The 17053-nt window shown below is 39.5% G+C and overlaps 1 long non-coding RNA gene across 1 annotated transcript; it reads left to right on the forward strand.

The window, feature by feature from the left end:
- Positions 1 to 2265: 2265 nt before the first annotated feature.
- On the forward strand, positions 2266 to 10126 carry LOC140594049 (uncharacterized). Its single transcript, XR_011994579.1, has 3 exons — positions 2266 to 5513; positions 6105 to 6385; positions 8554 to 10126. It is a non-coding gene; the product is annotated as an uncharacterized lncRNA (long non-coding RNA).
- Positions 10127 to 17053: the final 6927 nt, after the last annotated feature.

Here is a 17053-nt window from a genome sequence, read left to right on the forward strand (position 1 = left end):
AATATGAAGCAAAAATTCAATAAAGGGGAATCATTTCTTCAAACTAACAATGAAACTTTGCTTATATCTGTTTACAGTGGAAACTGGCCATAGATATGTTAGGCATTTTTAAAGACAGTTCATTGAAAGTTTTCCATGAATAAATGATTCCTCCCCTCACCCCTGTCTAAATTCACTGCCAAAATATTTGGGACTGGACACCTGGGGCACTTGTTTCCTTCTTGGGGCCAGGCATCCTTCTCATTTCACATACTGTTGACCCAATCAATTCCATCTGTTATAGTCAGAATCCACATACAGTCAAATTCAAAGAGAACAAATTTGGCATTGGTGTCCAGGGCTTCACTTCCTGCTTCATTGACCCCCACTGGGCAGGTCCCTGCTAAAGCTCCAACTTTCAAGGAGCTGAGAGATCCTGGAGGCTCATCTTGAATTTTATCTTACTGGTACTTTTCCAAAGTCAGTGCATTTTATTCAGGCTCTGCCTGGGGCATGAATGACTCTGCTTCCCATTGTAGGATTTCTAAGCATGGACTCCCATTCCATGGGCATTGGAGGCAAAGAAGGAGGGCCACCACGAATCAATCTCTCTCTCCTAAGCTTTTCTTGGAAAGACCGTCCCTTCCATTCTATTTGTTCCCATTATTCAAACATCTCTGTGTTCTATGTGGCAAAACAACCCTTTAGATCCATTGTGGTTACCTAATCCCAGGGTCTTTTCTCCTGTTTCTTTTCTTTCTTTCTTTCTTTCTTTCTTTCTTTCTTTCTTTCTTTCTTTCTCTTTCTTTCTTTTTTTTTTTTTAAATGTGTGCACACAATTTTTATGGTCTTCACCTCTGTTACTATTGGGCACACAATTCTGCTGAAGCCACAGTTATTTTGCAAGTCAGCGACGACTTCTCCAGCACCGGGTTGGAGTTCCATGGGCAACTTTGCTCTAAATTCCCTCTTAAATGGAAAAAAAGAAAAACATGGACGGAAGGCAGAGGAGCATAAATCTTGCGAGTTGCTTTTCCGAGACCGGCCAGAACCAGCCCTTAAAGGAAGACACTGTGCGCTGCTGGCGGCTGTAGTCTTCTCATTTCGATTTCAACAAGTAGCCCCAGCCAGAGAAGCCTTAGAAGGTAAAAGGGGATCAACCAGGATGTTAATCCAGTTGTGACTTGGGTTTGGGGTGCATTTTCTTCAAAAGCCCCCCCCCCCTCCCCCAGGCTATGGGGCCCTGGGCTATGTGTTGTTGGGTGATTGAGTGCTTTTGTCCTGACGGGAGCTTTTCATTTTGTACCTTTTCACCATTGTTTTTGGCCGCAGATCAAGCCTCACATCTCCTGGTCGTGGAATTCCTTTCCGCAGGCCCCACTGCAGGCTCAGGCCTCCGCGTAACCCGAGCCGCCCCCACCTCCCAGCAGACAGCACATTAAAGGGAGGTCTGCGGGCCAGCTGCAGAGACAGGTGTTGCGCTCCCTCACTTTACACCCGCCCCCATTTATTTGTCCTAAGAATTCCTCTCCGGGGGCTGTGGAGCCCCGCCGATGGGGTCGGGCTGACTTTCTGGTTGCGGGGTGCGGGATGCCCGCGCTGCACCTGCTCGGTGGCTTAGCTCGCTGAGCCGGGCTTGCAGAGGCAGCGCGATCCGTCCCCCCGGTAAGGAGCCAGGGGGCCGCGGGGCGCTCCCGGTCCACCCCACGACGTGTTTACCGACTCGGATTCCAGCCCTGCTCTTTGCCGAGGGCTGACTCATGCTGCTTTCTGAGAAACTGGAGAAGTGGAGAAAATGCGGTGATTATTGTCCTTTTCTCGCCCGTGTTGCAGGGCCGTGAAAACCAGGCCCGGTGGAGTCCTATCAAATTTAAGGCCTGTAAGGGCAAATCCAGATCAATTTTTAGGGCGGGATTATCTAAATGAGAAGGGTCGGATATCGCAGGCCTTGCTGCAGGCTCTGCTGTTGCTTCGACCGTACCTTTGGAGGGGGTCGGGATTTTCCCCCCGAGAGTGAGCTTATAGGCTGAGGGAGGTGCCAACCTGTGGCCTGTCTGGCCTGGATCACCATGATCCACCATGAGGTCTCCTGTCGTGGCAACTGAGGAAGCTGGAGGTGTTTATTTCTCCTCCTAATCTGAAGTTTAGCTGTGAAAATCCCTCTTTGAGGGGCATCAGTTGTTTTTTTTTTTCCACAAGCCACACCCATGTTCAAACCCTCCTGGGTCTGCTCACCTGGGCTTGGGTAATCTGGTTCTTTCTTCTCTCCTTTGCAGGATTTGAGGTGATGAGGAATGTTTTCCATAATTAGACCAAAGGCTGTTGAACACAAATCAGTATTGGCCATCGTTAACGGAAGACAGCTACGTTTGTCACTTAGGTAACGTGTAATAAGTAGATCCTACCCATGGGTGAAACCATAAGATAATGAGAGGACTGTGACTTAAGATACTTTCTTCCTGGCACTCAGAATTGTCTCTTTCAAGATGTTTGGATGGGACACGGGCCACATGGGAGAGAGTATCCTGTTACTGTCTTCCCAGACTCCTGGAAGCTGGTCTTTAAAGAAAATGGTGCGTTCTTCATTTAAACCCTGGCAGCATGCTTGGACCCTGCCTTGCTTTCTTCTTGCAGGAAATCAGATAACCCAGGATGGTAGCAAGACTTCGGAAGTGGCCTTCCACCACCCTGTCACTTGTGGCCTTTTGAAAACACTGTGTTTCTCCCATGCTTGGAAAACCCATGCGGCCGCAGAAGGCCCAGCATTCCAACCATACACACTGCCAGACACACTCAGTGCACATGGAGTTCTTGTAGGCCTTGATGGCTACACTGTGACATTTCTTCTGTCCCTGCTGCTTCCTGCTGCCCTCCTTTCTCCCTTTTCACTGTGTTAATTCCTCTTTTCCTTGTAGCCCTACATCAAACCCCCCAACCTTTCCTAAGCAGTGCTAGACACTTCCTTCTCACTTGGTCTCTTTCCCACACATCATTTTGTCATCATGTGCCATGTGATTTTTTTGCTCTGATCTTTGTTTGCTTTGGATCATTTGTTTTATGCGTCTCACTAGATCATGCATTCTTTGAGGATCAGGATGGTGTCCTATTTATTCACCTTTGTGAAGGTAAGTCATTCTTCACACCCCCCACCCCCGCCTATCTTCCATGCTGCCACCTGGCAGTCCCAGATGCACGTAGGCGCTCAGTTAGTCTTGGTTACGTTGACGAGTGAAGACATGAGTGGATAAAGCCATACTTATGATTGATCTTAAAAGTTTTGGGAGGACCAAGGCAGTCTCTAAATCTGTGAAGGGGACAGTGAATGCGGGGCATGGAGAAGAGGAGGCTCCTAACTCCAGCTGCCCGTCTTCTGGGATTTTGCACTAACTGACTAAAATGGACTAGTGTCACCCTTTACCCATCGTCTTCCTTTCCATCTATTTACTGCTACTGTGTTCAGGAAAGGCTCCCGATAAGTGCGACAATGTAGGATGTTCATAGCATGTCATCTTACCTCCCCTAAAAATTGCTGACTATGGTCCATTTTATCCAGTAGTTCACATTTACAAGTAAAAGATTTACCTTTGCTTCTAAATAAAATGTGGATTAATATATTGGTGCACCAGAGACACATATCAAGGAGCATGGTGCTTTTCTTCTTGGGCAGAAAGTAGTTATTTTTGATCCCATGGTTTTCTTGTGCTGGTCTGTTTTATCTTTCTTCTTCCTCTGCTCATCTCACAGAGCTATAGGCAAACTATTCCAGCAACTTTCAGGAATATTCAGAACAGTCATATAGAAAGGGGTGCTGTGAAATCCTAGTTTTACAGGGGAAGAAAGAGAAGCTCAGAGGTCAGTAACTTACCCGAAGGGCACAAAGCAGGCCAAGTGACAAAGCTGGATTTCAAGTCCATTCAGCCTGGGTCCAGAGTCCCTGTTGTCAACTGCCGTGATAAGCTATCTCTTATTCAGAAGTGGACTCCACACTCTATGGAGGACAAATTATTTATAAGGAGGGAAACCGAGCAGATAATTTACTGGATCCCTTGGTAATGCTCCATAAAAGGATAAAAAGGAGAGAAAATTAATAATTTCACTTGTAGTTCCAGACCCTGGTAAACTTGTTCATGTTTATATGCTCTGTAGCTCAAACTGAATAACTGAGTACTTTCTGAAGTAAGTAACCAGTTCTATAACTTGGAAAAAAATCTCTGACTCCACTTAACTCATGCAGAGGGCCATGGCATGAGGCCTAAATGCCCAGGAGTTTAAGTCAAGATACACTTACATAGTAAAACTATTCTTTTGTTGTTTTACTCTTTTCCTTCCTGCTTGGAGAACTTTTAAAGTTTAAAGCTATCTACAAATTGTCATTTTGTCCCTAGAAAGCCGAGGTCATAGAGATACACGTCAGCTGTCAGAAGAGCCGCAAAGGAAGGTGATATTCTTTTATAATGGTTTCTGAGAAGAGAGGCCATCAGAGTGAAATCCAGTAATCCTGCATTTCTGATTTCATGTCTACTGAGAATGCTCAAACTTGAGTGCAGACCTTGGTAGAGTACTGATTGCTGAAAGGTAGCTCTGTCTCCTGGGGGATCTGGAATGAGATCTAGTAGAAAGTTTCATTCAAGTTGAATGGAAACATAAAAGAGAGTGTTCTATGGGACTCAGAGGTCTGGCAATGATGGATTTACTCCATGTGTGAAAGACTGGAATAAGTGTTCTTCCCACGGTTGATTTATTAATTGGTTTATTAAGAAAGTCCTCCAAGTTAATATTTCACTACCTGCTTGAATAGAGTTATAAATTCCTAAGTAGCGAGTCCACAAATCAAATACAAATGGACACTCTAGTGCCCATCAAATGATGTTTTAACATGTATCTATATGTTCAGCTATAATCTAATAATTCCCTAAGAGAGAGTATTGTGCCTACTTTGAGTAGAATGCTGCATTTCAATTTTATTTTTAAATTTAGATATTTCTAAAGATGACCTGAATTAATTTATGGGGAAATTATTACACTCCTTCTTGGAATATGCCTAAGTCTATGGCATGAAATGCACCCATTTCTGAAAGGATTCCTTTAGTAATACTCTCTCATTTTATGAGATTCCATTGCACCATAGCATGACTGAATAAATTACCCTCTGGACACAGCCTAATTTCCCATAGTCCTAATTCTGAAAGATTTTTCAGATTTTTTTCAGTAGGAGAAATCTTGTAAGATTATCAAATTCATGATTTTACTGATGAACAAATTGTACCTGAACTATCTTAAAAGTGCTTCTTTTCATTAAAAAAAAAAAAAAAACTATAGCAAATGAAAGGCATCTATTATATAACTCCCTGGAGTGGATCCCTCTCCTGTTAACTCAAATTTTCAGGAAGCTTGAATTCCTCCAATTCCATTTTAATGCCCTTTTTTTTTCTCTCTCTCTCTCATTCTGTTTCAGTGGCAATGAAGAACAGCTGGCCACCATCCTCTGTGATAATAACCTTCATATAGTGGAAACTTGAATGGTTTTGGACATGGTACTCACAAAAACATCTCCTTGCACATGATGTAGCTTATTTGGTATTTCCCCCTGTAAATAGCTAGATTCCTTATAGCCAACCCTTCCAGCGACCATCAAATTTTGGCTCTGTTCAGCATAATGCAAGCATTTTCTGCCCTGTCTATTCAGGAATGTCTTCCGAGGAGGTTTCACAATCAAATTTATTGTGTTTAATTTATGACATACAATGTAAGAAGAATGGAATGCTTTTCTGCTAGGATTTGCATCGATAATGAAAGGTTACCATAGTACCGGTCTGCTTTTACCAAATTTGCCAAATTCTGAAGGGAATGCCAATTAGAAGGCGGTCATGGTTCTCGCTGCGACAGATTGAGACCAATACCTGGTGGCGAGGACCCGTGGCTGTTGGCTGGACCCTACTTCTAATTGGGAAAGAAGGCAAACTGCTAGATCCAATAGTGTTTATGAAGTGATATCAATCATTCCAAGGAATATAGCCCCACCCCAAGAAAGCTGAGGAAGTGATTCAGTCTTTCTGAGGTCATCTTTTCTGTTAGTATCAGGGTAGCCAAAAGTCTGAAACCGGCTCACATTTTGCTCTCTTTAGGAAAAAACAACATTGATTTTAGAGGCTTTTGTTATGGAGGCCAGGGGGATTTTCCCACTGCCGCAAAGAGGAAGCTGGGCTTGGATGGGGAAGCCAGACATTTCTTGGCCTGAGTTTCTCACTTGAATGGGATTCCAGTTTGCCCCCTCCTCACCTCGCCAACCCCCAAGCAGCTCGAGGCCCCACCTCCTCCCTTGGACCATATGGGGAAGCTGGCTCAGTGGCTGTTATTCTACGGACTCCAAGTTCACGCAGCTGTTCATTCCCTGCTTAATGCACCGGTAATTACAGCAATGTGCTCTTCTCTTTTTCCAATCATGTAACTTTTTTTCTAATGGAAAATGATTTGTTTTTAACAACTTCCATGCATTTTGTTCTTTAATAAGAAAGGGTGTCTTGTGGTACTGAGGGGTTGAATTCTCTATAAAAAGCAAAAGTCTCTATATCAGTTTCCAGCTCCATAGGAGGGCTCCGTGGGACTAGCCAAAATTGGGGGGGGGGGGACTTAAGTGGGTGTAACTAACTTGATATGAATAGGTCAGTTGGGAAACAAAGCAAGCTCATCGCCTTCTGCACATGGAGGTGGTGAAAGAACATTTTTAAAAAATGCGAAACTGGGAAAAATCAAAAGTACAAATTGAGCTCTTCTTTCATGATCCAAATTCATGCTCTCACAGGATTTTTAAGACAAATATCTGAAGAGCTTTTCACTTATCTTAGCTCTATCTTTTGGAGCATGTAAAATTTCTGCTTTGATGGTTGGGTTTGGGTGGAGGACTCAAAAGATAGCAAAGGATGCATCTTTTCCCTTCAGCTATGCCAAGCTCTGGGGCACAGATCAAACACGTGTGTGTTCACATTATCATTTCATTTGTGGATAAAATATACCACCCTTGGAATCTCCACCCTTGCAGCTCCCTAAATGGCAATGGGAATCATTGCAAGAGGATCATTTTTAAAGCAAAACTTTTCCAACTCATTAGAATACTTCACATTGGAGCTTTTATTAATATATATATATATATATATATATATATATATATATAGCAACAGTTGTAGTGAAGAAAACCAAATCAAATCCCTGTGTGTAAATGAAAATCCTAGTTCTATACAACACATAAAGCTAATTTGATCAGAAGGATGATAGCAAAATGAATGTTCCCTTTATATGAAAATTCAAAATTCAAAGAAGTTGGAAGCATGATAGACTATGCTTGCAAGTCGAATATCCCTCATTTGACATTTTAAGGATTCAGAGAATTTAAGATTTAGCTGAAGTTATAAAATAGTTACTCAGAGCCCCAAATCCTTCGGTGCTAAAATGTATCTATATCTTCGAGGGGCATTAATTTTATTACTTTCCTATTCCCTTTATGCTAATAACAGTGAGTAACAACCTGATTGATTGTCAGAAACAACCTCTCTTCGGCTCTGCCCCTCTTATCTAGCTCCCCTTCCAGAAATCTTTTGGTTTTTCTTAGAAATTCCTTCAGAAATTTTATGACTCCAATGTGAGGAAATTTAAAATATTCATACTAGAACTTGGAAGTAAATGACTTCTAAATTTATAATAACATTGGCAAAACAATTGCTTTCCTTCGGAACCACTAGAGTCACAGCAGCAGTCAAGAAGTACTTTTGTTCTTCTGAAGTCTTTAGTTAGAAGCTCCACGTGTGGCCAACTACAGCGAGGGGGTCTGTGCTTCCTCCTCGTGGACCTGGCTCATGAATCTACATTTGATTTCACCCTCTAGGAAATCATTGTTTCCAGCTTTGTAAAAAGTAAAAATTCTATTTATTATATTTCAGCAAGTTTGGAGAATTAGGATCATCGGAATTAGTAGCAAGACTCTAATCCAGGTGTCCATTTTACCTCATATTCTATTTCTTCAGATGATTATATCAGCACCTTTGAGAAGATTTTATTTTTAAAGCTTTAAGTTATTTTGATAACCATTAGACCATCAAAACTATAAATATGATCTGATGAATGTCAATATAAGTAGTGTGATAAATAATTGTCCTCATCCTACTTACTCAGTCAGAAAATATTTTTTTTAACTTTTTCCAGCTTTATTGAGGAATAACTGACAAATTTGTATACATTGAAAGTGTACAATGTGAAGATTTGGTATACATTCTAAAGGATTACCATAATCAGGTTTATTAACACATCCATCACCTTATAGTTACCTTTCATTATATGTGTGGTAAGAATTCTTAAATAATACCTTTTCTTTTGGCAATTTTAAAGTATGCAATATGGTATTTTTAACTGTAGTCACCATGCTGTATGTTGGATTCACAGGACTTACTGGTTTTATAACTGAAACTTTGTATCCTTTGACCAACATCTCCCCATTTCCTCTATCCCTAGTTCCCGGCAACCACCCTTTTATTCTCTGCTTCTATAAGTTCAATATTGAGTTCATTTTTTTTTTTTTTTTAGATTCCACATATGAATGATACCATGCAGTATTTGTCTTTCTCTGTCTGGCTTATTTCACCTAACATAATGTCCTCCTGCTTCTTCCTTCGGATTTATAGTCTTCCGAGAAGATCCGAACAATCAACAAATTAACCAAGTATACATAAAATATCAGGTGGTGATGAGTTCTATTGAGAGAAACCCAAAAGGAACTCTAGAACATGTTCCCCAGGAACAACCCAGCTTATGATGACAAATAACCTACAAATAAATGAATGTCTGCAAAGAAGGGATTGGAAAAGCAAGTCGTGGCATATTCAATCAGGGAATATTATGCAACAATGAAAATGAATGTGATAACTCAATGTAACATCGTAGGTGGATCTTAGCAATGTCAATATCAATGACAATAAGTTCATAGATATTAAAAACATCTGATGTATTTTTCACGAAGTCAAACACATACAACCAAACCATATACTTTTAAGGTGAAACACATAGATGTGTTTAATAATATAAAATAACTTTTTTAAAGCTGTTAATATAACATTTGGGATTGTAATTATTTTGGATGAAGGGAGAGCTTTCATGATGGATGTTGGACTCATTCATTTAATTGTGTTATTTTGAAGGAAAAAATGAAGGAAGAAAGGAAAGAAGGAAGGAAAGAAAGAAGGGAGGGAGGGAGGCCTTCTCATGAATTAATATTGAGTATATGTCATGAACCCAGGATTATGATTAATCTGATTTTATGCTCCTGAGGTAAGGGTTGGAGAGAGTTATGGGGTAGTTGTTTGTAGTTTGTTTACTTGTTTTTTTTTATAGAGTTGTTAAGGAAGTTCTCTGTAAGGAAATGACATTTGAGCAGAGACATTAATGGAGAGAAGCCCAAAGAACAAGGGTAGTGCTGTAGCAGGGGGAAGGGGGAGTAAGAGAGAGGACCAGCAGCAGGAGGTGAGTCAAGGAGGTAGCAGAAGCAGGTCATCTTGGGCATTATAGGCCATGAAAAGCACTTTTACATTTACTCCAAAGGAAACTGGAAGCCGTTGAAAGGTTCTGAGTAGGAGTAACAGTATATATTGCATATTTTGAAAGGAGCAATATATAATGCAGTAGTTGTAGTAGTTGTCCTGCTATAGTGTGGGAATGGGTATACCAGCATTTTTCTGGCATAGTTGACATTTTGAGCTAGATAATTCTTTGCTGTAGAGGGTTTGCATGGTAGGATATCTAGCAGCATTCATGGCTTCTTATAGAGCTATAGCAACCCCAACCCACTTGTAACAACCAGAAACATCTGTAGACATTGTCAAGTGTCTCCTTGGGGCAAATTCATTTCTGGTTGTGAATCAATGGAGGGCACCAAAGTTGGAAAAATATAGAAGCAGAGAGAGGAAGTAGGAAAATCTAGCTATATCCACTGGAGACCAGAGCTGTGACTAGGATAGCAGTGCTTGTTGTCTGTCCCCCTTTTCTTTTTCTATATTTTTTTTACTTTTTTATAATTCTCATTTTTTTACACTTTTATAATTCTCATAAATTTTATTCAGCTTCAATGAGGTATAAATTACAAATAAAACTGTAAGATATTTTAGGTGTATGTCATACTGATTTGATACATGTAGACATTGTGTAGAGTCCTCCCATCTAGTTAACACCGCCATCACCTCACATATTTACCTTGTGTTTGTGCGTGTGTGTGTGTGTGAGAGAGAGAGAGAGAAAAAATATTGAAGTTCTACTTTCTTTGTAAATGTCAGTAATACAATACAGTGTTATCAGTGATAGTCACCGTGTTATGCATTAGATCCTTATAGCATCTTATAGCATGGCCTCCTCTTTTCTAAACACACATTTTCACAGCTTGAGTTTATACCCACATGCCTGGAATTTCTACAATTTGAGAATACTTGGAAACTCCCAAAGATGTGATGTCAAAAATTCATTCACATGCAAAACAAATATTTTCCAGGTGCTCTAGAAACGGTATATTTGAGCATGAAATCATCCATATGGAGGTTCTTTAAGAACTAGATCTTAAGCTATCCATTTCCTCTTCCATTGGTTTTGTCAAGCCTGGTGACTCATTTTCTGACTCACAACCAGATGAGTTCTGAAGACCTGAAATAAGGACCTCCTCTCTGCCTTAGCTTTGGTCAATCTGAAAGTAATCTTACTGACAACACTTTTAACACAGACCCCCATATAAAGTAAATATCAGAGGCATACTGCTCATCCTTAAAGGTGTACTTCTGAGGGCAAGTTTCTTTCAGAAGGCACAGGAAGCCATGACAGAGATCATCAGAGAATCAGCTTTGCACCCAAACATAGTAGGGCAGAGAGTCAGATGCGAATTGTGTTTTGTGCAGGATGCTGAGCAAAAAGACCAGGTCCTTGACATCAGTATCACAGGACTTAAGGAATATTGTAGAGCATGCAACAGCAGAGCCAGAGAGCAGAGTTGACAACAGGAGCCTTGAGTGCTTTCCCCTGAGGACTGTGTTCTGTTCTCACAAAGGCCAGGCATCTGAAAGGTAGAAATGTAAACACAAGGACACTGAGTGGCCTTTGGTCTGAGAGTGAGCCGCACAAGCTTCTAAGTAAACAGTTTTAGGATTTCAGAGTGTTATTGGGAAATGGTTTTATAGGAAAGACAAATCATCCAAATGCAGAAAATGCAACTCTATGGAAGCAAATCTAACTTCCTTCTCTTACAGGGATACTGTAATTAAATCTTTCAGGCCAGAGGGTTAGAAGCCCCTGCTGCTGAGGGTCTTAGCTCATGCTCATCACTGGTGGTTTACAAGATGACATTCTATGCCAAGTCTGACATGCTAAGGTAACCCTGCCTTGAAGAGGAGATCACAGTGCACATGGGGGGAAAAAGCCTGGATGAGATTGTCTTCATCTGCAGGGCTTAATTCTTCATCCCTCATATTCACAGCCAAAATCAAAAGCCCACACCATGCTTGATTTTTCCAAAATAATGACTCTAATATAACACCAAAAAGAGCTGTGTCAACACACCTTTGAGAAGTAGGTGGAAGGGCATATGTCATCACAGCATAACAACAAGGAGTAATTATGCAAATATTAAATGTTATTGCCACTAGCTAGAGTAGCTCTATGCAATGAACTGACTCAAGCACAGCTCATAGTGTGATCAAAATGCAGTTTTACCTTTATTTATCTATTGATTTATTCAGCTGCCCACTCATATTTCAAAAGTATAATTACTGACAGTAATGTCATCTATCCTCAATGAAAACCCCAAGAAGTCCTTGAATCTTCTACTCATTCTTGGTCCTTTGGTAACTTTATATCATGCAGTCTTAATTTAGAAAAATGGAACATCCTACACAAAAGATTAATCAAAACTGTAGCTCGTTATCCACAGCAAATATAAAATCTTCCTTCCCAGCTTGGATCTGCTTCAGACTGGAAACAAAGGGAAAATGCCAGTGTAGGCAGGGCATGGAATACATCTGATGCATCTCCTTTTTTTATAATGCATCCTTCTTCTTCCAACAGCCAGTGTCTATTCCCCAGGTCACAGCAGTGGGGAAGACAGAGGTGGTCTTGAGCTGGGCTTTCCTTAGCATGCTTCAAGTTTTCTGGGTTTAACAGATGATTAAGGTTGAATTTTTTTTTTTTTTTTTAACTTCAAGAGTCTTCTGTACGGGTGTGTAGAACAGCCCACTCCTAAAATCCCCTCGACCTGGGTGGATGCTTTTCTCATTATGATGGTAGACTGTAAAGCTTTGTGATTCGTAGGAACATGGCATTCATTTCTATCTTCCCCCATAGGTATCCTCAGCCATCTAGTTGACCTTGTTAGAAGGACTTGAGGGCTCCACCTTAGTTCTCTTTTCCGTGTCACATAGGTAAGTGAGACACATGTGCACTGTTACCCCAAAACTCTGGAGTATAAGCAGGTCCACCTCAGGGCAACTACACCTGTTCTCCTGCCTCAGGCTGCTGTATCCTCCTCACTCATGAGTCAAGCAGAGCCCACATTTCACACACGTTTCAGAGCTATCTGCGTCATCATGTGGTCATCCCTCAGTAGGCTTGAAACAAACAGGGTATCCCCAGCCTATTTCCTAAGGTAGTTTTGAAGTATGCTCTTTTTCTATCCCCTCCATAAAAACTTTTTTTATTCTCGAAGTTAACATAGAGATGCAAGGATCATGCCACAGCTTCTGACCTATTTCCTTTATAAAATCTGTTTATGGTAAACTTTTTTACACATACTTTGTTATCTGATGTTAATTTTCTAAGGATCTCATTCAAGTTCTGCCAGGAAAAGCCCCCATTTTAACTTTCTGTTGAATTTGTGAAAGAAATTGTACATACATACAATTGTAAAGAAAAGAAAGTTGATTTTCTGTGTTCTTCCATCCTTGGCCTTCCCATATGCTCATTGACCCATCCACCTCTCATTTTTATTAGTTCTTTTCACCAGAAAGGATAGAACTCATGATGCCTAACACAAGACAGTGCAATCACCAGTACCACCACCACCTCAAGCAGTAGACTTTCTAAGCCTTTTATCTCCACTAAAATTTTTTATCACAAGACACTTACTCAAAAGACCCACCACTGCACAAGCCAGAAGACAGCTCTTGAGTGTCCCTCTTGTGCCAAGCACTGTGTAGAGTTCTAACTGCAGAAGGTGACAAAAGCAGTTCCCTGTACCAGAAGAGTTCAAGGTTTTATTCTAGTTATTTTTATTAGAATACAAAGCAATGCATGGTTTTGCCAATATGTTTGATCTAATGAAAACTTATTTTTTTGTAAGAGCTGGGTATTTTATATATATATATATATATATATATATATATATATATATGCAAAATGATGTTGGTCAGAACAACTAAGCTTAAGGATTGAGTGGAAATATATGGAGTGGAACAGGGAAGAACATGCTCCTTTAAGTCACAGATAAGCCAATGTCCCCAAAAGGATCCTTGTTTACTACAAACCATGAGAATTTTTAACTCCTTGGTATTTGTATTTTCTTTCCTGACATAACATCAAGGACATGAACATTTCTACACAATGAAAGAAATTTGGTACAGTTCATCAGGAAGAGCTGTATCTACTACCAAGTGAATTTGAATTTTATATCTATCTATTATCTATCTATCATCTATCTATCTATCTATCTATCTATCTATCTATAAATATATCAATATCATGGATTATATTATTATTATATTATATCAATATAATGGAATATACTAAAAATCACTCTTTTAAGGAATTGTTATTTACCTTTTAATCCCTTATATCATCTTAATTCCAGCACTAGTAACTCAGAAAATTTAGCAACCACTGGCCCATTCATTATTAGAGAAAACATTATAAACTCATTTGGATTGACGTATTAATTGTTGATTTTAAGGTTAATGGTTGACATTAGTTTCCCTTAACCTCCCGGGATAACATTTGCATTTTATGCAAAACCCCTAAAATGTCCTTAAACCTGAAGGACTTGGTTAGATAAACAGTTGAGCAATGATAGCAAAGCCAGCTATGGAGATTTTTTGATAGAATAACTATGAGTATTAGCTAATCCCCACCCCTCACTCAAGAAACACATCTAAATCTTATGTTGGTACTTTGGGACATTGACACAAAGCATCAGCACAAAAATGAAAACCAAGGTTCTTTGAAAGATAGCTTCTTGAGTGTGCCAAGGAGGAGGGAAGGCTAGAGGCAGAAGCAGACTCCCCACTGAGCAGGGAGCCTGATGCAGGACTTGATCCCAGGACCCTGGGATCATGATCTAAACTGAAGGCAGATGCTTAACCAACTGAGCCACTCAGGAACCCCTAAGTTGTTTTTTTGTTGTTGTTGCTTTTATTTTTATTTATTTTTAGATTTATTTATTTATTCTGGCGGGAAGAGGCAGAGGGAGAGAGAATCTCCAGGAGACTCCACACCAAGCAGGGAGTCTGATGTGGGGCTCAATTCCACAACCCTGAGATCATGACCTGAGCTCAAATCAAGACTTGGATGCTCAATCTATTGAGCCACCCCAACACCCCCAGGATATTGAATTTTTAGGATATAATATTTTTAGCTTTGAGTCCATTTTCCACTTTGAGAAATTATCTCATTATGTATTGCTGAACTAGGGACAAGATGTCCAAAACTAAAAAAAAAAAAAAAAAAAATGGATCAAGAATGTCCAAGAATTGATAAAACTCCATCTGGTCTTGTCCCTATGATGTGGCTCCTCCCTAGAGAAAGTCCCAAGATGAACTCTCTCCTCCTCGTACTGCTTTCCCACTACAAGCTGGTAAAATGTAGGATGCCAAAAAAGGATCTGTCCTTCCTTGCCCTGCTGAACCACATCGGAACCTGCAGCAGGAGGAAAATTGTTCCTTATATATCCTAATCAAGATATTCTCCCATGATTTGAACTAAGGGGAAAAAGTTAACAAAAGCCCTACAATAAAAACAATGACTTTATATATAAAGCTCTGAATTGCCCAATCTGTTTGTTCACCATTGTCAATCCTCAGAAACCAGCCAGTGGTGGAAGCCAGCAATTCAGAATCAGGGGCTGATTGGAAAAGGATTGCTCCCATTGCCCAATAATACAGGGTCATAAAACAAACAACAGCATGTCTTGATTTAAAATTCTGATATTTGGGGATCCCTGGGTGGTGCAGCGGTTTGGCGCATGCCTTTGGCCCAGGGCGCGATCCTGGAGACCCTGGATTGAATCCCACATCGGGCTCCCGGTGCATGGAGCCTGCTTCTCCCTCTGCCTGTGTCTCTGCCTCTCTCTCTCTCTCTCTCTGCGTGACTATCGTAAAAAAATAAATAAATAAATAAATAAAATTCTGATATTTGAGTCAACATAGATTTTCAAAAATACTGCAATAAAGTGTTACTTACCTTGATTAGTGAATTTTTTGAAGACTCCTTATTTTTCATCTGAACTGAGTACATAATTCACCTCATCTTAATTCTGGATCCTAGTTTGTTGCTATCTGAACATATCTAGATCCATAGATCTAGATCCATAGAGGACAAAAATCAAAGCTTGCCCACAGAACCAACAGTGTCCATCACTGGATATCTCATGGTGGATCTATAGAAGATGATGCCTTTTTTGGTAACTAGCAATACATATCTTATAATGAATGAGAACTTCGGATCCTTCTTTGTCAGACTCACTGGTCAGAAAATGGTCAGAAGGAACTGAAAGCAGGTGGCAAAATTGACTGTAAAGACTTGAAAGGCAATTTAGATTTTACCCAGTTTATATGTATATTTAATTTAAAATATGATATATATAATACAAAATATAACATTATATATATATATGTATTAACAAATTTGTGGCAGAGTAATTTTCAGAGATGAGTCAAAAGTGAAGTTTCTCTATTTCTGACCCTAATATAGGAATTTCTTTCTTTTCTTAGCTGCTGGTGCCAAATTATCTGATAAATATCTTATGTTGAGCACAGGCCAGAATTCTGAAGTTTTCCAGGCAGTTATTTTCTAAATGAAAAAAAAAAAAAAAAGGAAACTAAAGATCTAAATAATTAATAGAGCATTGGATTGGCTGAAACACCCTCTCCAAATATTTGATATAGAAAAATGCTCAGAATGGAGATGTGTCAATCAAGAATTCAGAATCCATGGATGTTACCAAAGAACATTTTGGAACAGGCATGGCTGTTTTCTGGAATGACAATACAGAATAGTGAAGATGATACCACAAAAACTGCTTATATTGTCATGCTCATTTTTTGCAAATCTACCATCCATTTAGTAATTTAAACTTTTACTATGACCATCTCCTTTTTCAATATACTTATTTTTAGTAGTTATAATTGTCTCTTTAAATTTTTTTTAAAGATTTTGGTTTTGAATATAGTTGATATTTTTAACTGTGATAAAAAAAAACACATAACATAAAATTTAGCCTCTCAACCATTTCAAAGTGTAGAGGTGAATAGCGATAAGTGTATTCATGTTGCTGTGTAACCAGTGTCAAGAACTTTTTTCATTTTATACAAATGAAACTCTATACCCATTAAACAACAACTCTTTATTTTCCTCTCCCTCTAGCCCTTTCTAACCTCTGATCTAATTATTAGTTTCTTTGAATTTGAATATGCCAGATACTTCATATAAGTGAAATCATACAGTATTTACATTTTTGTGGCTGGATTATTTCACTTATTATTACGACCTCAACGATTATCCATGTTGTCAGCATGTGTCATAATTTCCTTCCTCTTTAAGGCTAAATAATATTTCATTGTAGCTGTGCACCACATTTTGTTTATCCATTCATCCATTGATGGACACTATGTTGCTACAACCTCCAGGCTATTGTGAATAGTGCTGCTATGAACATAGGTATGTAAGTATGCAAGTAACACTTCCAGATTCTGTGCTCAATTCTTATGGATATATATCCAGAAGTGATATTTATGTCTTCTTTGGTGAAATATCTATTCAAATCTTTTGTCCATTTAAAAATCAAGTTCCA

This window comes from Vulpes vulpes, chromosome 9 (genome assembly GCF_048418805.1).
Source record: "Vulpes vulpes isolate BD-2025 chromosome 9, VulVul3, whole genome shotgun sequence".
Classification (NCBI taxonomy): Eukaryota; Metazoa; Chordata; class Mammalia; order Carnivora; family Canidae; genus Vulpes; species Vulpes vulpes.